At 43.4% G+C, this 26,655-nt stretch overlaps 1 protein-coding gene across 1 annotated transcript in view; it reads left to right on the forward strand.

Moving 5' to 3' along the window:
- Nucleotides 1-206: 206 nt before the first annotated feature.
- Nucleotides 207-26,655, forward strand: part of PLXNB3 (plexin B3) — a 150,976-nt gene continuing 124,527 nt past the window's right edge. The window contains exon 1 of the mRNA XM_073600173.1: nucleotides 207-327. The gene's annotated coding sequence lies outside the window, so the exon portion shown is untranslated. The remainder of the gene's footprint in view (nucleotides 328-26,655) is intronic.

Genomic DNA, 26,655 nt, shown 5'->3' on the forward strand with positions numbered 1-26,655 from the left:
ATAATATATATATATATATATATATATATATATATATATATATATATATATATATATATATATATATAAAATATGCGATTTTATATATGACATATAAAACTTCTATGAAGTTTACACATTGGATTTACAGTACATCTGAAGCTGCACTAATGACAGCAGGCAGTAGAGGGTGCACAGCTTCTCCCCACAGTAGGCTGGACTGGGAATAATAGCAGTGAATGGGAGGTGGGGGTGGATCTGCTGAGCTCTTGCCTTTTCTCACACTTGCTGGGAAGTTGGTTTCCTGGGATTGAAGCTGCTACATGTGCAGGAGGGAGATCCAAGCAGGTAAGAGACCTCCAGCTTCCTAAGGGGCTCCTTATTGCCATAGGGGTGGGCATGTTGCACCATGGCAGGGTGGCAGTTGTGGCAGGGTGCAGGTAGGATCTGTAGAGCCAGGAATATCCTGCAAGTCTTGCAGACAGCCCAGATCTGTGCTGGGAACATTGAAGGGGGGGGGGGCATAGACTTTCATTATTTTGCAACAAATCTAGCAAAGTGCAATCTCATACACCCAACAACTATAGAAAGTACAATATATACACAAAGTATCTGATTGTTATATAATAAAGTAACAAACAGTTACAATGTATACACAAAGTATCGGATTGTTATATAACGATAAACATCCACTGAGAACAAACTGAAGAAGTCGTATCGCAGTCTGTTTCCATCTGAAAGGCGTTGGATGGGGCTCATTCACACCGGCGTTGCCCAACGCAGTCTTGGCGTATAGACGGGGCGATTTGTCGTATGTTTTATTCGTTCAGTTCATGCCTATGTGCCTCTGGGGAAATTTTTTATTTTTATTTTTTTTCAGGATATGTTGTATTTATGTGCATTTGTGTTCTGACGTGCTATAATTGTAAGTTAGTTAAATAATGCATCCTTTTCACAGCCGTGCAATTTTTTTTTTTTTTTTTGCATGCGTTGGCCGACACGCAACAATGCAGGGTTTACCTTTTAGCGCGGGTTCACAGCGATGTGATTTTTTGTTTTTGTTTTGTAGAATGCATGGAATCTCATCACAAGTGAAATAACATGACTTTGTATGGTGGTTGTTTACATATATGCAATGCGTTTTTTTTTTTTTGTTTTTTTTTAAAAAGGGTCCTGTGTGTGTTTGATGCAATTTTTCATCTCCATAGAGTTTAATGGAAACTGCAATGAAAATGTATAAGTGTTATGAGACTAAGCCTTGGTTCACACTGACCGCGGGAATGAAATTGTGCGATTTCAACTGAACCCTGCATGTTCGTTCCGACTTCGGGGGGCGATTTTCAGAGATCTGTGTCAATTGAAATCGCACCCCGAAGTCGCCAAAAGTAGTACAGAAACTACTTTTGGGAATGAGTGCGGCCCGTCACGCTGATTTAGATAGTGCCATTGCCAGCAATATCTGCCGATTTGACATGCGATTTGACATGCTAAATCGCTGCAATGTGAGACCCCTTTTGCACTGAGGCAGTTTTAAGGCGTTTTAGCCCTAGAAATAGCGCCCGAAAACTGCCTCCTATTCATTGCAATGGGTGCTTTCACACTGGCTTGCGGGAAAAAGTCCTGCAAGCCGCATCTTTGGAGCAGTTTTGGAGAGCTGTATACAGCGTTGCCAAAACGCCCCTGCCCATTGCAATGAATGGGCGCCTAAAAAAGCAATTTGGAAGCGCCACAACACGGGAGTTTTGCTATTTAAGCAGCAAAAAGGGCTGCAGAAAAGCATCGCTAAAATGAGCGGCGCTTTTCCGCGAACGCCCAGGCAGCCCCAGTGTGAAAGGGGTCTAAGCGATTCCAGTGCGATTTTTAGCAGACTATAGTGTCTTTCTGAGCCGATTTCCAGAGAGAGCAGCTGTATCCAAATTACACTGGAATCACACCTGAATCAACATGAAGTCGCACTGGACATTACCCTTGAAATCGCACTAAAAACCTCAGTCAAGTCACACCGCAGAAGTGTGACCTTAGTTTTCTATGTGAACTGTGCATGTCTCTTCCATTGCATCTTGGTATAAAAAAACAAAAAAAACGCAAGTACGTTTTCATATGTGACAGTGCAGGCCCCATAGGCTTCAATTGAAGCGCATGAAAACCTAGGCGCACAAGTGTGGACCTGGAGTCTGATTCGCTGCAGGTCACACCGACACACTGCGACCATCTAGAACCCATTCACATCTTGCGATTAGGAATCGCAAGCAGAATCGCTGCAATTCTTCCTGCGATCCCAAACTGCAGCACAATGCTCAACACACTTTTAAGTACTAATATTCCCTTCTGACGCGTCCTAAAGCATGAATTTAAATGTCGCCCCCCAAAAAAGAGCATGAGCTTCTTCTTTTTTGGGGGCAACAAAGGGGCATAGGGCAGCCTAGGAAGTGAATGGGCTGCCCTGTGTGCGACAATGCAAAATCGTGTGCAAATCGTTCAACAAAATCGCCAGCGGGAACGCTTGTTCTCTCTACGCAAAAGTGTGAATCCAGCTTTGAGGTGGAAAAAAGGGCTGGGGGGGTAGATTGCGTATCTGTGCAGCGAATCGGATGTGCTTAATGCACTGCCATTTGTAGGGTTTAAAAGGTGTAAATCTATGTCCGTACCTGTGCGATTTTTGCATGTGTTAGCCAACGTACAACAAAGCTTACCATTATTTTCTGGGGGGGTCATTCATACCTGTGCGATTGGGGTAAAATAGTCCCGGCAGGCCGGCAGCAATGCACATCGATTGCTTATGATCAATTGAACGTAAATTGATCAAAATGATAATTGTTTACTTTTATAATCTAATTTTTTGGATCGTGGCATCGTCCAATACTTATTATATATTGTTTGCACATATTTGATCTCTCCATGTATGGCCACCTTCAATTGGATTGTACAATCAGATTGTGCGCTTTAATGATGCGGTATGCTTTGTGATTGGCTGACAGTCTGGGTCCCTTTAAACCGACACTGACAGTGGCTTGTGTGCAGTGAGGCATGGTACACTTACCTGTCTCCTAGCTGTAGATCGTTGCGTCATAGCGGGACATGGTTCATCGGGATTATATAAAGGCGACTTTTTATGGAACGCACAAAGGCTAAAAAAAAAAAAAAAATTGTCCGTTTTCTGCAGCTTGCTGTAAATAGACAGTCGCTTAAGGGGCCGGCTCCACCCTTTGGAAAGGGGTTCGCGTCAGTATGGAGCGCCCTATAAATAATTCTTCATTGCTCGCTGTCCGCGTAATGCAGGTGGGCTTTAGTCCCCATTCACACGACGCGATTTGGAATCGCAGGCAGAATTTCCGCTGTTCCAAATCGTGGCAAAATGCGCGATGAACATTTTGCCTGCTGTTATTCTTAATGGCACCCCAAATGCAGTGCAATTGCTGCGCAACAGATTTAAACGGAAAACGCAAATTTAAAAATGATGATTATTATTACACAGGATTTATAGAGCGCCAACAGTTTGCGCATAAAAGGAGGGGGGGGGGGCGTACAATTTACAACACAGTTCAATACAGAAGGAATAGGAGGGTCCTGCTCATGGAGCTTGTGCTAAGCTTGTCACCCAGAAAGGAGCAGGAGCGACAAACGCACATAGGGCAGTCCATTGAAGTGAATGAGCCGCCTGCATGAAAATCGGGCAACAAAAAATCGTGAGCGAGAATGCTTGTTCCCACTATGCGATTATTTGAATGGGACCTTAAGATGGAATTTCAGCGAAAAGGGGACAATACGCTCCACCCCCCCCCCCCCCTTTTTACATTTGCCACATTATTTTTCGGGGGGGGGGGGGGGGACCTGACAGGTTCCCGCTTCCCCCCACTTCCGGTCAGATGTGCCGCAGCAATCTGAGCAGAAGTCCCCCCCCCCCCCCACAGCCTATTGGGACATTTCATAGGTCCCAGAATACTGCGGGACCGATCACAAAGCGCACCGCGCCTCACGCACGTGTAGTTTGAAGCTAGCTGTGAAGCTGCAAGCTTTTACTGCCAGTTTCCCTTAGCGCCTGCACCCGAAGCTGATTGAAAAATTGACATCTCTGGATCCAGGGGCAGGCTCCCTTCTAGTTCCCAGCACACCGACCAAGCTGTCACCAACACTGTATGCAATCAGACCAGCTCCTGATCATGTGAACGCTGTGACAGCCAATCATTTAATTGGGAGGAACTGTGCTCCATCATTGGTGTCATTGGAGGGAATTGTGCTCCATCGTTGGTGTCATTGGGAAGAATTGTGCTCCATCGTTGGTGTCATTGGGAAGAATTGTGCTTCATCGTTGGTGTCATTGGGAAGAATTGTGCTCCATCGTTGGTGTCATTGGGGGGAATTGTGCTCCATCGTTGGTGTCATTGGGGGGAATTGTGCTTCATCGTTGGTGTCATTGGGAAGAATTGTGCTCCATCGTTGCTGTCATTGGGGGGAATCGTGCTCCATCGTTGCTGTCATTGGGGGGAATTGTGTTCCATCGTTGCTGTCATTGGGGGGAATTGTGCTCCATCGTTGGTGTCATTGGGGGGAATTGTGTTCCATCGTTGCTGTCATTGGGGGGAATTGTGCTCCATCGTTGCTGTCATTGGGGGGAATTGTGCTCCATCGTTGGTGTCATTGGGAAGAATTGTGCTCCATCGTTGGTGTCATTGGGAAGAATTGTGCTCCATCGTTGGTGTCATTGGGAAGAATTGTGCTCCATCGTTGGTGTCATTGGGGTCAATTGTGCTCCATCGTTGGTGTCATTGGGGGGAATTCTGTTCCATCGTTGGTGTCATTGGGAAGAATTGTGCTCCATCGTTGCTGTCATTGGGGGGAATTGTGCTCCATCGTTGCTGTCATTGAGGGGAATTGTGCTCCATCGTTGCTGTCATTGGGGGGAATTGTGCTCCATCGTTGGTGTCATTGGGAAGAATTGTGCTCCATCATTGGTGTCATTGGAGGAAATTGTGCTCCATCGTTGGTGTCATTGGGAAGAATTGTGCTTCATCGTTGGTGTCATTGGGAAGAATTGTGCTCCATCGTTGGTGTCATTGGGAAGAATTGTGCTCCATCGTTGGTGTCATTGGGAAGAATTGTGCTCCATCGTTGGTGTCATTGGGAAGAATTGTGCTCCATCGTTGCTGTCATTGGGGGGAATTGTGCTCCATCGTTGCTGTCATTGGGGGGAATTGTGCTCCATCGTTGCTGTCATTGGGGGGAATTGTGCTCCATCGTTGCTGTCATTGGGGGGAATTGTGCTCCATCGTTGGTGTCATTGGTAAGAATTGTGCTCCATCGTTGGTGTCATTGGGAAGAATTGTGCTCCATCGTTGGTGTCATTGGGAAGAATTGTGCTCCATCGTTGGTGTCATTGGGAAGAATTGTGCCTCATCGTTGCTGTCATTGGGGGGAATTGTGCTCCATCGTTGCTGTCATTGGGAAGAATTGGGATCCATCGTTGGTGTCATTCGGGGGAATTGTGCTCCATCGTTGCTGTCATTGGGAAGAATTGGGATCCATCGTTGGTGTCATTGGGGGGAATTGTGCTCCATCGTTGCTGTCATTGGGAAGAATTGGGATCCATCGTTGGTGTCATTGGGGGGAATTGTGCTCCATCGTTGCTGTCATTGGGAAGAATTGTGCCCCATCGTTGGTCTTATTGGGAAGAATTGTGCCTCATCGTTGGCGTTATTGGGAAGAATTGTGCCTCATCGTTGGCGTCATTGGGGGGAATTGTGCCCCATCATTGGTGTCATTGGGGGGAATTGTGCCCCATAGTTGGTGTCATTGGGAAGAATTGTGCCTCATCGTTGGCGTCATTGGGAGGAATTGTGCCCCATCGTTGGTGTCATTGGGAAGATTTGTGCCTCATCGTTGGTGTCATTGGGAAGAATTGTGCTCCATCGTTGGTGTCATTGGGAAGATTTGTGCCCCATCGTTGGTGTAATTGGGAAGAATTGTGCTCCATCGTTGGTGTCATTGGGAAGATTTGTGCCCCATCGTTGGTGTCATTGGGGGGAATTGTGCCCCATCGTTGGTGTCATTGGGAGGAATTTTGCTACATTGTTGGTGTCATTGGGAGGAACTTCTGTGCTCCATGGGTAGGGCCATCCTTATTCTTCTGTATTGAACTGAATTATAATTGGAATATCTCCCTTTTAGATTTTATAGCGCTGTGCAAATTGTTTTCAATAAAAAAAAAAATAGTTTAGTTTATCTTTAGGGCACACAAAAGGAACACAGACAGGGTGGTTTTTGGGTTTTAGTCTCACGGATTGGTTCACACCTACTGGTGGGACGTGTCACATGCGCTTTTTCAGAGCATTTCCGCGTATCACGTGTAGAGCAGCCGATTGATTTTAAACGCAGAAAAGAAGTCCCTGAACTCGAATCCACCACGCAGTTCGAAGTGTGCGTTTGTAGATGCGCGGTGGTGCCATTAACAATTAATGACATTGCTGTGCGTTTGCTAAAGTGCGGCCTGTTTCTGCGCATGCTGGGGACATGCACGATTTTGCGCCCCCGTTCCTGACATGCATAGATGTGAACCTGGACTTATGGCAGGTTTAAAGCCCTCCTATAGTACAAAATGAACTCCTGAATGGAGGAAGTAATAATCTTCCTGGGGGATAGATAGGCAGAGCCGTTGCTTGGCTTGCTGCGCCCGAGCAACCAATTCCTTCAGTATTGACCTCATGGCGTGACATGGCCATGTCATCGGTCTTGTGAGCGGCTATCACATGGAGCCTGGTCATGTTTACTCAGCAAAATTGTTTCCTAGATCAGCTGTTATTACGCAGCCCACCGCAAGGAACTTTTATGTTCAGCTCTCAGCCCCCGTTCACACGGGTGCGACTTGTCATGCAAATCGACAGGTCAAATCACATGACAAGTCGCATCCTATAGTGGGCACTGGAACTGTTCCTGCACAATTTTTGGTGATTTTTCAGGTGCGACTTACATAGACATCTGTGCATGAAGTTGCAGAAATGTCAGCTAAGTCGGCCCTAAAGTTGCACTGACATGCGGCTTTGAAATTTCAAAGCCAAATTCACTGTGAATCTAGACTAAGGCTCCGTTCACACCTGGGGAGTTTTTGAACGCAAAATTTCAGAAGCCATTCGTTTTAATGGCACCCTAAAACGCGGTGCGGTTCTGCTGGGATTGTTGTGCTGAAATCGCAGCAAACCGCATTGCCATGCAAAAAGGAGCAGGAGCTTCTTATCGTCCAAAAGAAGCTCCTGCTCCTTTTTTGGACGACGAGCTTCACGCAATGCGGTTTGCCGTGATTGCAGTGCGATTTATTTTGCGGCAGAACCACACCGCGTTGTTAGGTGCCATTAAAGGAGTTGTAAAGACAGAAGTTTTTGGGTTTTTTTATCCTAAAGCATTCCTGCATTAAGATAAAAAAAAAAAAAAAAATCTGTGTCCAGCAGCCCCCCCCCCCCAATACTTACCTGAGTCTCGACGCAATCCAGAGATGTTCACAAGAGCCTCAGCTCTCCGGGGACTCTTCCTCCTCATTGGCTGAGCCATAAGCTTACGTTGCTGTCAATCACAGCCAGTAAGCCAATGAGAAGAGGGGGGGCAGGGCCACAGGGGGCGGGGCTACAAGTTAAAATCAGTATTTTTTTGCTAGAAAATTACTTAGAACCCCCAAACGTATATTAATTTATATAATATTTTTTAGCAGATACTCTGGAGAATAAAATGGCGATAGTTGCAGTTTTTCATGTCACGCCGTATTTGCACAGTGGTCTTTCAAACGCAATGTTTTTTGCAAAAAAAAAAATACACTTTTTTAAATTAAAAAATAAGAAAACAGTAAAGAAGTTAGCCCAATTTTTTTTTTGCATATTGTGAAATATGATGTTACGCTGAGTAAATAGATACCTAACATAGGCAGGGAGGACCCTCACCATATATGACAAAGTCAAAAATTGGTGGACGTTGTGGGCACACCATGAGAGGGAGCATTAATAAAAAAAGTATACATTTTATTAAAATGACAAAAAACATATAAACAACACCTTGTAGTGTTACAGGGTGTTGTTTTATATGTTTTGTTTTTTTTGTAATTTTAATGAGGTTGTAATAAAATATTTATACTTTTTTATTAATTCTCCCTCTCATTGTGTGGCCACAAAGTCTGCTAATTTTTTGACTTGGTCAATCCTTATATATAGATACCTATCATGTTAAGGATTTAAAATTGTGAGCACTCGTGGAATGGAAAAAAAAACGACGATACTTACAAATCTCCATAGGAGACGTTTAAAAATTTTTAACAGTTACCAGATTGGAGTTACAGAGGAGGTCTAGGGCTAGAATTATTGTTCTCACTCTAACGATCGCGGTGATACCTCATATGTGTGGTTTGAACACATTTGCGGGCGTGACTTACGCATGCGTTTTCTTTGGTGAGGGATGGGGGCACTTTAAAATTTTTTTTTTTTTTTTTACACTGGTCCTTTAAAATAAAATAAAAAAATCTGATTTACTTTTATTGCTGTCACAAGGATTGTAAACATCCCTTGTGACAGTAATGCCACGTACACACTTTCGGACTTTGCGGCATACTTGGTCCGGCGTACTGGATTTTGTCAGACAATTCGATCGTGTGTGGGCTCCAGCAGACTTTGTTTTCTCAAAAGTTTGACGGACTTAGATTTGAAGCATGTTTCAAATCTGTCCAACGGACTCGAGTCCGGTCGAAAAGTCCGCTCGTCTGTATGCTAGTCCGACGGACAAAAACCGACGCTAGGGCAGCTATTGGCTACTGGCTATGAACTTCCTTATTTTAGTCCAGTCGTACGTCATCACGTACAAATCCGTCGGACTTTGGTTGATTGTGTGTAGGCAAGTCCGTTCATTCTGAAAGTCCGTCGTAAAGTCCGTCAAAGTACGCCGGACAAAGTCTGCCATAATTCTTAATACCCCCCCCCAAGTAATGTATCTAGCAAACATGGGTGAGTTCATGGCCACTAAAGCGCGTTACCATGCAGTTTGGTGCAAGTGATTTTTAAAAATCGCACCTGCAGTATTTTTGTGTGTTTCACTCTCATAGGACAGTCCATTGAGATTAATGGAATACTTTGTATTTCATTCAAACTTTTATGAAAGAAGTCCCACATAATTTTTTTTTTTTGGCCGGTTGTAATTTCGGAGCCCTGGTGTCCGCACCTGATTCTTGTTACGTCTCCACGCAACCCTCTGTGCCACACACGTTGAGCAGAGGTTGTGTGACTGCCGCTAACAGAACGGTTTATACGTTTAACCACTTACACACCGGAAGATTTCCCCCCATTTTTTTTTTTTTTGCGATACGGCACTGCGTCGCTTTAACTGACAATTGCGCGGTCGTGCGGCGTTGCACCCAAACAAAATTGACGTCCTTTTTTGCCCACGAATAGAGATTTCTTTTGGTGGTATTTGATCACCTCTGCGGTTTTTCTTTTTTGTGCTATAAACAAAAAACAGACCGACAATTTTGAAAAAAAAAATATATCATTTTTACTTCTTGCTATAATAAATATCCAAAAAAAAAAAAAAAAAATTTTTCCTTAGTCTAGGCCAATATGTATTCTTCTACATGTTTTTGGTAAAAAAAAAAAAAAAGCGACAAACATTTTTTTCCTCAGTTCAGGATGATACGTATTCTTCTACATATTTTTGGTTTGCGCAAAAGTTACAGCGTCTACAAAATAGGGAATAGATTTTTTTTTTCTTCTTTTTTTTTTTTTTTTTTTTTTTTCCACTTCAGGGAATTCTGTCAAGAGACTTATTTCAACTTTACGTTCGTTTTTGTCCCCTTCTCGTTTTCACATCATTGTGGTGGTTATCAAAAGCTTCCATAATTTATTTATTTTGTTTATCAACATTTTCCAAAGAGATTTTAAAAAATCTTATTCACTGCTTTATATTTTATCTTAAGTATCTTGTAAGAAATTGTCCCTGTACTTTGGTGGTCATTGGAAAACTGCCCTTTACTGGTCATGGAACCTTCTAGCCCAGGGGTTCCCAACCTTAATCCTCAAGTAACCCCCCCACCACCACCACCACCAACTGGTCTTGTTTCATAATTTCCTTCACCTTCACAGAGGTGTTTTAAATCCATGTCAATGGCTTTGTTTTCCGAGAACTATTTTATCTAAGGGAAATTCACAAAACATGACCTGCTGGGTTATGGTGCTTAAACTAGAACTATAGGCAAACCTATTTTTTTTAACTTAGGATGGATTAAGGGAGGGTTATACGTTATAACCCCTGTTGGTTTATTTTTTGCCATCTTTGCCCTGTTCGGGAGATTTCCCTACACTTCCTGTCCCATAGCCAAACAGGAAGTGCCAATTAAGGGAATTCCTTGGGGACCCCCAGGTCACCAGAACTAGTGTCCCCATTGGAAGATTTCCCCTTTATTACTTTTCTGGGAACAACCCCAAAGGATTTTCTTGTACTTTTACTTTCAATGATAATGGTAAATAGGACAAATGGAGAGGGTGAATCTCCCCAATGGGGTGCACAGACTGCAAAAAATAAAAAACTGACACGTGTTTTAATCCATCTCCACTCTATCCAAAACAAAAGAAAATGTTTTGCCTTAAATTTATACTTTAAAGATTGAGGTTGGGAATCATTGGCCTAGCATCTTTTGAAGGTACCTGGGGTTCCGTAGAATCCTGGTTGAGATGGGATGCGTTTTAATGCTCATAGCTGATCTTGTATTTCATCCTGCAGTATTGATCTGTCTTTTCTACTATACAGAGGGCCCACAAAGTGTTAGAGAGGAAAGGTCACTATGCCAAATTGGCAGTAATGCTAATTATGTGAGATAACTATATTAGTCTGAGAAACTTTTTGAAAAGCTTGCCGCCTCAACCTTGGCAACATCTCCAAAATATGCCCCTTCCTAACCAATGACACTACAAAGCTCCTAATTCGCACCCTGGTTATCTCTCACAACTCCCTCTTTGAAAGGATTACCTTTACATAGCTTATCTCTCCTTCAGTCTATCATGAATGCTCCTGCCAGACCTGTCCACCTTACCAGCCATTCATTGTCTGCTACCCCTCTCTGTCAATCCCTCCATTGTTCCAAATACTAACAATAACTTACAAAGCCCTCCACAACTTGGCCCCCCCAGCTACATCACTAACCTAGTCTCCAAATACCAACCAAATGGTTCTTTTTGTTCCTCCCAGGACCTCCTGCTCTCTAGTTCCCTTGTCACCTCATCCTATGCTCGCTTCCAGGACATCTCCTGAGCTTCTCCCATCCTCTGGAAATCCCTACACCAACCTGTCCGACTATCTCCTACTCTGTCCACTTTTTAGCCAAATACACACTAATTTTTATTTATTTTTTTTTCATTCAACCTAGCTGGCTGAAGGAAAAAAAAAAAACTGAGGAGCTCGAGAGGAGCCGCTGTACTAACTATGCGATGTTAGTACAGCGATCTCCCCCACTGAGCTGTTGTGTTCTGACAGGGGGACTGCCCCCCCCCCCCCCCCCCCCCCGCCAGAACCCACCGGTCAGCGCCCTCAACCATTGGCTGTAAGCACTGATCGGCAGACCTTTTTCGGTCCCTTCTACACAAGCCGGCTGCTGTACACACTGGCTGAATATTTGTGTATGGCCCTTTAGGCGATCCCTGTAAACCTTTCTCTTCAGAGAAGCCTATCCTGCCTCCACCTAACAACTGTACTTTCATTTTCTCCATCAGCTCATCCCCCACAGTTATTACCTTTTGACCATCCCTTTTAGATTGTAAGCTCTAACAAGCAGGGCCCTCTGATTCCTCCTGTATTGAACTGCATTGTAACTAAATTGTCTGCCCTCACGTTGTATAGTGCTGCACAAACTGTTGGGGCTATATAAATCCTGTATACTAATAATAATAACTGCCACCTTTGTAGGCTTTATCAAGGTTTATCACAAAGGATCAAGAGGTGATCTGCTAAACCTCCTAGTAGAACCTCAAGGTCCTCATCATGAAGCAAAAGACCTTTAGGATATGGTGGAAGCAGCTTTACCACCAACTCATGGGCCTCAGAACCAGATTAGAGCCTTTTCCATAAAAGCCTAATTACAAGGGTGTTCTCCTTTTTGACAGGTTCCTTATGGGCTGATTCACAGCCCTGCATGGCAGTAATGCACCAAATGCAATGGCATTCATTTTGAATGGCAGCCTGATGCACCTAAGTAGCACAGAGCACTTGTGTTTTATTTCACTACAACGCACAGACATGACCCATGAGAGACTCCCAATGTGAACTTCCAGTTGGCCCTGGTGTTTGAAGAATCATTCCTATCTGATGTGATGTTTAGCTGCCAGTTGTCATTCTTCTGCTTCCTATGAGAAATTGGTGTCAGTCTTGGCAATGCCAAATGGAAATCACTTGTAAAAAGAATTTAGCAGCAGTCTGTGCGTCATGTGGTGGTGTGCACCAGAGGAACATCACTGTGTGCTATTTGCTCATACTGATTGTTCAAATTGCTGACTATGCCCACCCTTTCTGCCCTCAAGCTCCATTCATGGAAGCCTTACTATTGGTTACCACAATGAAGAATGGGCAGACGAGTAAACGTTCCACCTTCTCTGACCACAGAATGTCTTTCATTGTTGCCAGTCACAGGCAGGCATTTTGACCTCATCAAGTACAATGCAGGGCAAGTATCTGTGGCATTGTACGTGAAGACACGAAAAGACTGCCCACAAGTTGGAGCATCAGGGGTTGAAGTTAGAGTTGAGCACTGGCTACCAAGGGAACAAGGGATAAGGTAGGTAGAAGTCCTTGTTACTCCATACCCCAGATATAAAGAAGCGTTTAACCATTGCAGTGCAAGAGAATTTTTGTTTTTCCTGGAGTTCAATTTTAAGGTCCTCCTAAAAAAAATATTTTTTTATGGTGAATATCTGGAGATAATAGGAGTAGGATAGGATGTGGTTCTGAAGAGCTTGCCGTTGGAAGATGGCTGTAGACAGGATACAGATGCAGCGAGATATATTGTTGTGGTTGCTTCCATCCCTGGGGTAGGGATGTCTTTTGTATAGTTGTGTCTCAGTTTGCCTTTTCCTGCTGTGTGTATTGACACTGTGTTTGTTGTTTTATCTGTTACCTACCCCCAAACATAGGAAAACAGATGGGACTGATGTGCACTCAACAGGAATTAGCACATTCATCTTATTTGAGATTTCAGGATTGTTGGAGAGAGAGAAGTTTACAATGAATGGACCGTGCAGACACTGATCTGTGGTATACAAGTTATCCATCTTGTCTGGGTGGATGTAAATGGATAAATCCAATGCGTGATACAAAGATAGCCCCATATACTATGGGAGCACACGTTCTACTAAAACCATTAACGATTAATCATGAAGAGTAGGGATCATTGGCGCATGCACAGCTCCCCAAGAACTGAGTGAACTCAATGTAGACCACAAATGAAATGTTGATTTTGGGTCTGCTACTCTAAGCTCTATGCCCTCAATGAGGTTGGTTTAGTTTAGTGGTCAGCATGGATAGGCACTGGTGAGCCAGGCAGCAACCAGCAAGTGAGCCTAACCCCCGCCCCCTGCCAAGCAGTCAATCCCCTCTCCACTGGGCTTGGACTTCGGGCTGAAGCCCCTGGTCTTTTTCCTACCTAGCAATGCCCCTGGCCCTCATCCATTGAAAAAAAAAGGTCTTTACTTTTGTTTCTTTGCTGCAGCTCTATGTGAAGTAGAATTTAAATTTATGAACTACTCAGTGTGCTGGCTGGATTCTAAATATCACACTATATGAGAGATAGAGGGTAATGGAGGTGAGGTAGATGCATTAGTTAGGTAATGGAGGTGAGGTAGATGCTATGATTGGCTAATGGAGGTGAGGTAGAGGCAGTGGTTGGCTAATGGAGGTGAGGTAGAAGCAGTGGTTGGTTAATGGAGGTGAGGTAGAAGCAGTGGTTGGCTAATGGAGGTGAGGTAGAAGCAGTGGTTGGCTAATGGAGGTGAGGTAGAGGCAGTGGTTGGCTAATGAAGGTGAGGTAGAGGCAGTGGTTGGCTAATGGAGGTGAGGTAGAGGCAGTGGTTGGCTAATGGAGAAATAGAGGCATTGGTTGTCTAATGGAGGAGAGATAGAGGCATTGGTTGTCTAATGGAGGTGAGGAACTGGTATTGGTTGTCTAATGGAGGTAAGGTTAGAGGTATTGATGGGAAATGGAGGTCAGGTAGAGGCGGTGGTTGGGTAATGGAGAAGCGGTAGAGGCATTGGTTGGGTAATGGAGGAGAGGTAGAGGCATTGTTTGGGTAATGGAGGTCAGGTCAAGGCAGCAGTTGGTTAAAGGGGGTGAGGTAGAGGCATAGGATGTCTAATGAGGCAGAGGCAGAGGACTTGGTTGGGGATTGGAGGTAAGGTAGAGGCATTGGTTGGTTGGCTAATAAAGATCAGGTAAAAGCAGTGGTGGGCTAATGGGTGTTGAACAGCCATTCAGTGCCTCTGTCATACTCGGAGCCAAAGTTGAAGCCACCTAATGGTAGCTTGTATCGGCTCATGGGGAATTATTTCAGCTCTCAATGCCTGGTACATATGCACTTCATCTTGGTTAAGAACAGTGTGTACAGCAAGTTTCTGCATAGCATATGGAAATCTTTGTTGATGCCTTTTAAAGGGACCTCACTAGCACACCAATAGCCCATCTGGTAAAAGGTAATGTATGTATCTTTGAAACCTAGCTGTTTCTCTTCATTTGCTAGAAATCCAGTAAGCTCCCAACCACCTGTCTGGGCTGACAGCATAGTACCTTTGCTGATCTGAAATCTCAACTAGCGTTGTCGTTGCTGCCTGCTAGACTACAGAATTCTGCTTATCTTCCACCCTTCTCTGTCCCTAACGCATTGATTTCTTCCCTAGAAAAACACTGCTACTGCCTTGACTCCCATGGGCCGATCTAAAAAATATGTGTATGGAAAAGACTCTTGGGAGGTGTAGTTCTGGGGGCATGCCTAGATCAGTAGGTGCTGAACTCACAGCAGTTGCTTTTAAAGAATATTGGTGATGATTTCTTTTTAAGTGCAAGCAGTTTAATTACTTGGGTGTGGCCTGGTATCAGCCTTTTACAGTCCTTGTGCAGCAGGGCTGGAGTGTAAGTGGAAGAGGCAGCATAAGGAGCCAATTAATGAATGTGCTGACAAGAAGCGTGCTGATAGGAGGAGAGAGCAGGGTGCCAGAGAGAAGAGGTCATTATTGTAGTGCACGGTCCATTTACTGGCTGGGTATTGCCTGGGCTCAGAGGAAGTGGTTTTAGAAATGCTGACTATTAGGGTGTGGCAGAGAGCTCTAAATTGAAAGTAAATTTGCAACAAAGGCTGCTTTTTTTAGGGCTCATCTACCTTGAAGCCTCTCTGAAAAGTGATCAGCGGCGGGGAGGAGGCAATATGTCACCTCAGTGCATCATGGGTGCAATATACTGCGCCCTACATTGTTGAAATCCCAGACCCAGGTTCGTACAGAGGTACAGGCCTTCTGGTATGAGGCTGGAGAAATGTAAAGAATGGACTACAAGTGTGGTGGTGTGATCTGTGAGTCTCTGATGGGACTTCCCATTCACAGATCCCTGTAAATGGAAGACGGGGCTAGCTACGCTAAATTCAAACGTCAAGACACTCCATGGGGGTTCACCCAACAATATAGGGGAGGGGGTTTAAGAGTGGGGGAATGTTAACATGTTTCATGTTGCACTCAGGTTTTTTTCCATTTTGGCGTTTCAAGATCCATACCAGACTCAAAGGGCCTGGTATGGATCTTGGGGAGGGGGAACCCTCGCCGTTTTTTTTTTATTTTGGCATGGGGCTCCCCTTCAAGATCCTCCAGAGCACAGATCGCACCACAAGTCTGATCACGATGACCCGACTTATCAATGGGCTGAAAGTCGAATCAGTTAAGACGGCTCTCCATAGTGAACCATTGATTTTGAATAGAAGCAGAGGAACGCTGCTAAAAGCAAACGCGCATTAACGCCAATGCAAAAAGCCACTAAAAGCGGGTTTTTACTGCCACTTTTTCCTGGCGTTGGTAATGGCTTTGCAGCTCATTTTTTCTAACGCCCTGTGTGTATGTGGCCTAATGCCCTGTACACACGATAGGATTTTCCGACAACAAAATCCATGGGATTTTTTCCGACCGATGTTGGCTCAAACTTGTCTTGCATACACACGGTGTATCGGTTGATATCAGTTGATCGGAAAATCCGAACGTCAAGAACGCGGTGACATACAACACGTACGACAAGCCGAGAAAAATGAAATTCAATAGACAGTTCTGCTTGATTCCGAGTATGCGTGGCACTTTGCGCGTCGGAATTGTGTACACACGATCGGAATTTCCGACAAATTTAAGAACCAGATCTCAAATTTTGTGTGATGGAAATTCCTATGGAAAATGTGTGATGGAGCCTACACACGGACGGAATTTCCGACAACAAGGTCCTATCACACATTTTCCATCGGAAAATCCTAGCGTGTGTACGGGGCATAAGTATGGTCCCACTCATGGACTATGCCTTTAAAAACTCCATTCGTTCCTCTTTCTGGAGTTCAATCATCACCGTTCTAGAAATAAAGAATGCTTTATAGAATATTTGAAGGCAAGTCTTAAAAAAACCATAATTTCCTCTTTGTAGAGTGCAAGGATTGCCGTTGTTAAAATAGAGAACACTTTACAATATTTTGAAAGCAAGTCCTAAAAATCCCATCAGTTCCTCTTTTGTAGAGTGCAAGGATTGCTGTTTCAGAAATAAGGAACGCTGACAATGTAGCATGCATTTATGGTGGGTATGTTTGCACAATGTCACCTGTCACGCATTGTCTACCGTACACATGTAGCTATTTAACTTGCTCCATGTGAAAACAGGCCTTGTCATTGCCTCGTCCCATTCAATACATGTAAGCTGAGCCAAATTAGAAGCAGCAAATCCTCCGGCAGACAGAACGGACTATTTATAATACTGTGTCCCCTTTCCCTTTGTGTTTCTGTTCTTCGGAGTCCACCACTCCCTTGCTGTGATCTCTGAACAGAAGCTTCTTGTTTCCTATGATCTCCTCCTCTGACTGCAGAGCCTGGACCCACTGAACCCTCTGTAGACTGAATCATGCATGGCTTCAAACTAGAGCAGCCACCTACTCGACGTGTAATTGTGTACAGTTTATGTTTTCTTTTCATTATTATGTGTGGGAAACAGGTAGGTAAATGTTTAGCTTTGAAAGATCAACCAGACCCAATCCTGATGTTCTAGTTACCTGTTTCTGCTTGCCTATTCATCCAAATCTCGCTCATCCTTATGAGCTGGAGAGAGAGTTGGAAACGATAAGAGGACCGGGTCTTCTGGCACAGAAGGTGAAGATATTAAAGTACTATCCATTACGGCCAGTAATGGAAGAAGGTTCTCTGGCACCCTAGGTGAGGATATCGATCAAAGTACCCCCCTCGGTTAACGACTCTGCTTGTTTCTGCTCCCCTCTATCCGTCTATCACCAAATCTCACTCGGTCATCTTGATGAGCTGGGGAGGAGGTTGGAACCAGTAGGAGGACAAGGTCCTCTGACACCCAAGGTGAGGACATCAAAGTGCACACACACACACTTCCAGCTCTGCTTGTATCTGTCCCCCTCTACCACCATATCTCACTCATCCTAATGAGCTGGAAAGAGAGTTAGAACCAGTAATGGGACAAGGTCCTCTAACACCCAAAGTGAGGATATCAAAGTACATCCCGTTACCGACTCTGCTTTTATCTGCTCCCCTCTACTCCTAAATCTCACTCGCCCTGATGAACTGAAGAGGGAGTTGGATCCAGTAATGAGACAAGGTCCTCTGGCACCCAAGATGAGGATATCAAAGTACACCCCGTTACCAGCTTTGCTTGTATCTGCTCCCCTCTACCACCAAATCTCACTCTTTCTGATGTGTTTTCCATGATGTAAAAGTAACCAAAGCACTGACGGGACAAGGTGAGCATACCAAAGTGCCTTCTCCCTATCCTCTGTGCTTTTAGTGTTACCAGCTCTGTATCTGTTCAATTCTACCACCAAAACTCACTTATCCTGATGAGCTGGAGAGAGAGTTAGAACCAGTAATGATATAGGGCCCTCTGGTACCCAAGGTGAGGATATCAAACGCCTCACCAAACTTTCATTGTTACCGGCTCTGCATGTAGTTGTTTGCCTCTACCACCACATCCCACTCATCCTGATGAGCTGGGGAGAGATTTGGAACTGGTATTGGCATAGGGGCCTCTGGGATCCAAGGCAAGGATATCAAAGTGCTCCACTGTATTTTTGTTTTTACCAGCTCTGCCTATATCTGCTCACCTCTACTACCAAATTTCATTCATCCCGATGAGCCATGATATAAAAGCAGGGTTTTTTTTTGTTTTTTTTTTAAGAAAACAGGTGCAGGAACTCAACTACGACCCACAAAACTCCCTCCAAACTGCATCAAATAGTGGGTGTGGTCATACTTCACTAACAGTAGGAGGGTCTTAAAGGGGCATTAAATACCAGGAGTGCATTACGTACAGAGTGAGTAGTTCAGTCGTCTATAAATGAAACTTATAGTGAGAGTTGGAACCAGTAGTAGGACAAAAGTCTGTCCCCTTGCTCTCTTGCTCTTAAGACGAGAATATCAAAGTTCCCCCCAAAAGCTTTGGGCATTACCAGCTCTACTTGTATTTGCTCCCCTTTACTGCCAAATGCCGCTCATCCTGATGAATTCTCCATGTTATAAAAGTAACCAAAACATTTACCATCAAATTTATCTTGTTCTGATGATCCTCAAAGAACAGATGAAAGATCCAAAGTTGGTTTCAAGTGGTTTTTGCCTCTTGTCGACCATGTAAGGCAGATGGGTGGCAGCAGGGAGGCTTGGCCTTAACACTAAGATTGCTTTTTGATTGATTCTTTTTTAGCATACACTATAGGATTGTAACAGACTTGGGACACCCTTCGGGCACTCCAAAGCGAATAGTAATGCGGTGTGAATAGTGTCCCCCACCCTCCTGTCAGACCCTGTTCCAAGCCACATTCCTGTCTATATAATGTGTCCAGGTTTCAAGCAGACTGAAACCCAGACTGTCTGGGTAAGTCTTGGACAGGTGGCAACCCTACTTAGCACCCACACTCTGCACATATGCTTTCAGGGTGGCCAAAGTTTATGTGTTGAGAGCTTTTTCACTGTGCACTCTCAGCACAGTGCCTGAGCTGTTGCAGCCGGCATCTCTTGGTTTCTCTGATTGCAAGCCGGCGGAAAAGGCCCCCAATCATGTGACCACTGTGACAGCCAATCACAGTCACACGGTCAAAAAGTCCACCCAACATCCCAGCGGCCCTTTAGCTGGTTGTTAATGCTGGGAGGCAGGGGCAGATTTCTCATTAATGTGATCACTATGATTGTCTGTCAGAGTGGTCAAAGAGGATAGAAAGGGGTCTCGTGATTGGGAATTTACAGGGGTTAATGGACTAGAAACACCTACTGTGCGTTTTTTAGAAGGCTCAAGTTTCTGCTCCTCATAGAAAATAACAAGACTGGGAGCTTTGATTTCAGTGCCTGTGTTGCAAACTTCGAAGATGAATTTCTCCACAATGCCTATAGCTACAGAGGTAATTGAGGGCTCGTATTAAAGGGCTAATACTGCATGCCCTGAATATATAAATATTTTGGTGTGCATAGTCTGGGCACAGGTTCACTTTGGCTTTATGCCTGTTGCACATTAGGCAAATTTGTTTCCATCGCAACCATGAAACCATGAAATTGGTGAAACTGTTGCTGGTAGGTTTCATTGATTCATTCAGTCATTTGCTAATGAAAGCGCTTTGAGTGCGGTTGAAATGTCGCATAATACTTACTGTATATTCAATGTTGCTTTTTCTTTAACTGTGAAAAACAGCCAGGAAAAGCCAGGACCCAAGTGCCAACACATTGTTATTCTTCACATAAACCCCTTGATGTATACATATTGGGAAGCCCACTGGACTATAGACTAGGGTTGACACTTCACCCCTTTAAACCCGAACACACATGAATCACACAGGTTCTGAGGCTAATTTAATGCAGATAAGTCACCAAGTGAGTTTAATTACAACCTTAATCAGCCATAGATCCTGTGTAATTAATATGTGTTCGGTTTTAAAGGGATGAGGTGGCAACCCTACTATAGACATGTCTCAACCTTTCTTTGATGGTATCATCATCATTTCGGTCGCAGAGTGTCTGGCATATTTTCAGCGTGCATTTTGACGTGTTTGTAGCACGTGGCAAAACGCGCATCTGCTACCTATGCTTTGGGTTCCATCAACAATTAATGGCACTGCAAGCGCAACCTAGTTTGTTTTCTCACGTGTTTTGGAAACGCGCAGATGTGAATGCAGCCTGAGGCCTCGTTCACGCAAGCAGCAGGTTAGTGCATGTCTCGGGAAAGCGCTTTGTGGCCGTAACTGTATGTTACGTTTTCTTTTATTATATGTTCTATAATAATAAAATAATACAAAATATATACATATATATATATATATATATATATATATATACACACACAAAAGTGAGTACACCCCTCACATTTTTGTAAATAATTTATTCTATCTTTTCACGTGACAACACTGAAGAAATGACACTTTGCTACAATGTAAAGTAGTGAGTGTACAGCTTGTATAACAGTGTAAATTTGCTGTCCCCTCAAAATAACTCAACACACAGCCATTAATGTCTAAACCGTTGGCAACAAAAGTGAGTACACCCCTAAGTGAAAATCTCCAAATTGGGCCCAATTAGCCATTTTCCCTTCCCGGTGTCATGTGACTCATTAATGTTACAAGGTCTCAGGTGTAAATGTGGAGCAGGTGTGTTCTCACTCTCTCACACTGGTTACTGGAAGGTCAATATGGCACCTCATGGCAAAGAACTCTCTGAGGATCTGAAAAAAAGAATTGTTGCTCTACATAAAGATGGCCTAGGCCAGTGATGGCGAACCTTGGCACCCCAGATGTTTTGGAACTACATTTCCCATGATGCTCCACTACACTGCAGAGTGCCAGAGCATCATGGGAAATGTAGTTCCAAAACGTCTGGGGTGCCAAGGTTCGCCATCACTGGCCTAGGCTATAAGAAGATTCTGAAACTGAGCTGCAGCACGGTGGACAAGACCATACAGCGGTTTAAAAGGACAGGTTCCACTCAGAACAGGCCTCGCCATGGTCGACCAAAGAAGTTGAGTGCACGTGCACGTGCTCTGCGTCATATCCAGAGGTTGTCTTTAGGAAATAGACGTATGAGTGCTGCCAGCATTGCTGCAGAGGTTGAAGGGGTGGGGGGTCAGCCTGTCAGTGCTCAGACCATACGCCGCACACTGCATCAAATTGGTCTGCATGGCTGTTGTCCCAGAAGGAAGCCTCTTCTATAGATGATGCACAAGAAAGCTCGCAAACAGTTTGCTGAAGACAAGCAGACTAAGGACATGGATTAGTGGAATCATGTCCTGTGGTCCGATGAGATCAAGATAAACTTATTTGGTTCAGATGGTGTCAAGCGTGTGTGGCGGCAACCAGGTGAGGAGTACAAAGACAAGTGTGTCTTGCCTACAGTCAAGCGTGGTGGTGGGAGTGTCATGGTCTCGAGCTGCATGAGTGCTGCCGGCACTGGGGAGCTACAGTTCATTGAGGGAACCATGAATGCCAACATGTACTGTGACATACTGAAGCAGAGCATGATCCCCTCCCTTCAGAGACTGGGCCACAGGGCAGTATTCCAACATAACGACCCCAAGACCACCACTGCCTTGCTAAAGAAGCTGAGGGTAAAGGTGATGGACTGGCCAAGCATGTCTCCAGACCTAAACCCTATTGAGCATCTGTGGGGCATCCTCAAAGGGAAGGTGGAGGAGCGCAAGGTCTCTAACATCCACCAGCTCTGTGATGTCGTCATGGAGGAGTGGAAGAGGACTCCAGTGGCAACCTGTGAAGCTCTGGTCAACTCCATGCACAAGAGGGTGAAGGCATCGCTGGAAAATAATGGTGGCCACACAAAATATTGACACTTTGGGCCCAATTTTGACATTTTCACTTAGGGGTGTACTCACTTTTGTTGCCAGCGGTTTAGACATTAATGGCTGTGTGTTGAGTTATTTTGAGGGGACAGCAAATTTACACTGTTATACAAGCTGTACACTCACTACTTTACATTGTAGCAAAGTGTCATTTCTTCAGTGTTGTCACATGAAAAGATAGAATAAAATATTTACAAAAATGTGAGGGGTGTACTCACTTTTGTGAGATACTGTGTGTATGTGTGTTTGTGTGTATATATATATATATATATATATATATATATATATATATATATATATATATATATATATAAATATATATATATAAATATATAAATTTTTTTTTTATTAATATATTATAATTTTTTTGTTTTTTTGTTCATTCAACGTTTTTATACCATATTTGTACCATCTGCTCTCACCCGTGGTGATAATGTGAGTGCCTCCTCTGGCTGGTAGATGTTGTCAGCCCGGTCGGGTGTTATGTCTTCAGTCATATATGAAATAATGTGTGACAACACACCACAGGGAACAAAGTGGGCGAACATCAGATCTGACGTTTTTTGTGGCTTTACTGTCTGCTGTCTGTCAGAAGGGGAAGGAAACCCCCTTGTGTATCAGGTCTCAGCATGCATCTACCATGTGAAGTCTGGAAGTGAGCAGAACAATATGCCATGAGATGGGACGACTCTTCTCTTTTTTCTTTTCTTTTTTTATTTATTTGTGGAAGTTACACAATTTTCTTGAAGAGAGAGAAAAAAAAAAAAAAATTGGATCTGTGTTGTTTGAATCTCATGTAGGTACGGGATCCAGCTGGTTAAAGAGACCCTGTTACCAAGGTGAAAAATTGCAGATGAAAGCAGAGAAAAATGTTGTATTTTAAAGGATAACAGTTTAAATGATAAATTAGGTGACACTATAATATCCGGAACCTCATCCCTATTTAATTGAAAACTGGCAACAACAGGATGATTGGGATTATAACGGTGCCCACAATTACAAGGAATACATTTTATATAAAAATAGAAAGTTTATTCAGAAAATAACAATTTTTTGGGTTCAGTTAAAAAAAGAGTATGAGTTCATTTTTTTGTTGTTGTTATTTTGTGAATAAACTTTCTATTTTTATATAAACTTGTAACTGTGTGCACCATTATAATCCCAATCATTTTAAAGGATAAGTCCACGAGTTAAAATGTGCATATATTAAAAAAAACAAATTTATTATTTTTATGCATATCAAGCCTGCAAAGCATTGCATCCGCAATCGGTGGACGATGACTTCCTGTCGTGGCTATGAGACAGGAAGTGAAGAGAAATCTCCCTATTGGGACACAAACGGCAAATTTAAAACCTGGCAGAGGTTATACCCCTCCCTTACTCTATCCAGTATGGTAGGAAAAAAGTTTTGGCATTGGTCCCTCTTTTAATCTGCAGCTTTCCAAAAAATAATACCTGGTGATCCTACCACCAAGGCCTTTTTTTTTTTTATTTGGGGGACACTTAGGGCTCTTTCACACTAGCAGCAATGCTTACTGTCCTCTGAAAAGTGATCTGCAATGGAATGTTTTTCAGAGGGTGGTATAGCAGCAGGTGGCAGGTGTTCAGGAGGTATGACTGCCGTCCCCCAATGTCTGTGTTTTTTCTTTTCTTTTTTTTTTTTTTTTTTTTTTTTTCTATTGTTGAACGGCAACGTTACTTTGTAGGACCATAGGAAATTCGGAAATTCAAAATTTGGAAATAGAGAATTCAGAAATTCAGAAATTCAGAAATTCAGAAATTCAGAAATTCAGAAATTTTGAAATTTTGAAATTTTGAAATTCTGAAATTTGAAACTTGAAATTTTGAAATTTTGAAATTTTGAAATTTGAAACTTGAAATTCAGAAATTTGAAATGAGAAAATTTGGAAGTTTGAAATTCGAATTTTCAAAAATCCGAAAATTCAGAAATCCCAAAAATAAGAACGAAAACCTGAAAATTCAAAAGCCCGAAAATTTGAAAATCTGAAATAATAACTAACTATTAAATATAGGTATTGGAATTTCCTTTCAAATTTGGCTGTTAGGTGAACGTAAAGAATACGAGAACAATAATAAGGGCAGAAACATCAAACCAAAGAACGTAACCGATACAAATTTTTCTGAAGTTACGAATTACCGTATTTATCGGCGTATAACACGCACTTTTTTCCCCTTAAAATCAGGAGAAAGGGGAAAGTCGCAGGTGCGTGTTATACGCCGATACCATGCGATCCCGAGCTGTCAAAACTTAAAAATCGCCGACCGCGATTTGAAAATGGCGCCGCTGGCGCCGAAATACATAGAGCCGGTCCTCGGCTCTTTCCGGCGGCTCTCGTTCACTTTCAGCTCCACTCGTAGTCCCGAGCGGAGCTATCCGAACCTATTCGGCTAGGTTCGGATAGCTCCGCTCGGGACTACGAGTGGAGCTGAAAGTGAACGAGAGCCGCCGGAAAGAGCCGAGGACCGGCTCTGTGTATTTCGGCGACGGCGGCGCCATTTTCAAATCGCGGTCGGCGATTTTGAAGAAAGGGGATCGAAGGCTGCACTGGGGAAGGCTGCACTGGGGAAGGCTGCACTGGGGAAGGCTGCACTGACATGGCTGCACTGGGGAAGGCTGCACTGACATGGCTGCACTGGGGAAGGCTGCACTGACATGGCTGCACTGACAAGGCTGCACTGACAAGGCTGCACTGGGGAAGGCTGCACTGACATGGCTGCACTGACAAGGCTGCACTGACAAGGCTGCACTGGGGAAGGCTGCACTGACAAGGCTGCACTGAGAAGGCTGCAATGAAGGGCATTTAAATGTAAGTTTTTTTCCCTTCAACTTCCCTCCTAAAAGTTTTTTTTCCTTAAAATTCCCTCCTAAATTGGGGTGCGTGTTATACGCCGATAAATACGGTATCCGAAATAACGAATGCCGTATCTAAACAAATGGAACGTAACAAATTAATAATAAATAACAATAATAATAATAAAAAAATATTATTATTATTATTTAGTTCTGTTCCATTCGTTTAGATGCAGCATTCGTTATTTCGGATAAATTGTAACTTTTAGATAAATTTGTATTTATTACGATCCCTAACAGCCAAATTTAAAAGGAAATTCCAATACCTATAATTTAATAGTTATTATTTCAAATCTTTGAATTTTCCTTCTTTCGAATTTTCGGATTTTCGTACCTTATTTTTGAATTTACGAATTCCGATATTTCGAATTCTCAAATTTCTGAAAAAAACAAATAACATGAAAACGAACAAATTTTTCGGCAGTGCCCATGTCTACAGCGTGCAGGTCTTTCATGATCTTTCATCAAAACGTGCGTTCCTATAGAGCTCAAGGTTAGCGCGGCTAAAAATGCGCGTAAAACACGATACGCAAAGAAAATGCATCACACGTATGTGACCCCGGGCCTTGGGCTCCCTTCACATGGGCGGTAAAAAAAGGTGGTTGATAAGCGGTTTTACCACCCCCAGACCTCCCATCTGAAAGCAGACGTGGCTTGCTAATACTAGAGCACCCAGAATCTGGTGCAGCTCTGCATAAAAACCAATCGGCTTCCTGGATTTATTGTCAAAGCTTCATTGAACAAGCTGAAATTAGAATCTGATTGGTTACCATCTCCCCCCCCCCCCCGTGGTGTCACTCAGATAAGTAATCATTGCTGCATCCAGTATGATTTGCATCACCGTGTGGCAATCTTAACACAATGGGGGGGGATTTACTAAAACTGGAGAGTACAAAATCTGGTGCAGCTCTGCATGGTAGCCAATCAGCTTCCAGGATATATTGTTAAAGCTTCATTGAACAAGCTGAAATTAGAATCTGATTGGTTACCATGCACAGCTGCATCAGATTCTGAGTGCTTCCGTTTTAGTAAATCCCCCCCCCCCCATGGTGTCACTCAGATAAGTACTCATTGCTGCATCCAGTATGATTTGCATCACCGTGTGGCAATCTTAACACAATGGGGGGGGATTTACTAAAACTGGTGCAGCTCTGCATGGTAGCCAATCTGCTACAGTGTGAAAATTAAAAAAAAATAAAAGGTAAAATAAATAAGAAAAAATTTTAAACGTGGCCCGTCCGCCGAGCTCTTGCGCAGAAGCGAACGCATACGTGAGTAGCGCCCGCATATGAAAACGGTGTTTAAACCACACATGTGAGGTATCGCCGCGATCGTTGGAGTGAGAGCAATAAATCTACCACTAGACCTCCTCTGTAACTCAAAACTGGTAACCTGTAGAATTTTTTTAAACGTCGCCTATGGAGATTTTTAAGGGTAAAAGTTTGTCGCCATTCCACGAGCGGGCGCAATTTTGAAGCGTGACATGTTGGGTATCAATTTATTCGGCGTAACATCATCTTTCACAATATAAAAAAAAAAATTGGGCTAATTTTACTGTTGTCTGATTTTTTTCATTAAAAAAGTGTATTTTTTCCTTTAAAATAAGTGCGCTTCTAAGACCGCTGCACGGAAGTATTTCAACAACCGCCATTTTATTCTCTACGGGGTTAGAAAAAAAAAATGTATAATGTTTGGGGGCTCTAAGTAATTTTCTAGCAAAAAAAAACCT

This window comes from Aquarana catesbeiana, linkage group LG09 (genome assembly GCF_042186555.1).
Source record: "Aquarana catesbeiana isolate 2022-GZ linkage group LG09, ASM4218655v1, whole genome shotgun sequence".
NCBI classification, from domain to species: Eukaryota; Metazoa; Chordata; class Amphibia; order Anura; family Ranidae; genus Aquarana; species Aquarana catesbeiana.